Consider the following 345-nt stretch of genomic DNA (forward strand, 5'->3'; position numbering starts at 1 on the left):
GTAGGGCTGGCGGGGAGGAGGCCCTGCGGTACTCACTGGGCTCTCCAATGTGCCGGGACACTGGGGACGGCTCCACATCAGGAGCTGTTCTTGGACCACGCTGGGGACCACAACATTCCCTGTGGCCACCGAGGTGCTGCTGGGGCTCACTGTGGCATGGGGCTGGGCGTGGGGCAAAGCTGTGGGGCTGGGTCTGTGCCGACAGCCAGGGCAGCTGGAGCCTGTCCTCGGGAGTGTGAGGTCTTGGTGTGCAAAAGGGACATGAGGGACCCCAGGGTCCCCTCCGTCATGCCATGCAGTGGTTCCATGGGCAGCCAGAAGCTGGGGCAGGGGAACGGCAGTTCC

The sequence above is a fragment of the Pterocles gutturalis genome, unplaced genomic scaffold, assembly GCF_000699245.1.
Source record: "Pterocles gutturalis isolate BGI_N339 unplaced genomic scaffold, ASM69924v1 scaffold32103, whole genome shotgun sequence".
Classification (NCBI taxonomy): Eukaryota; Metazoa; Chordata; class Aves; order Pterocliformes; family Pteroclidae; genus Pterocles; species Pterocles gutturalis.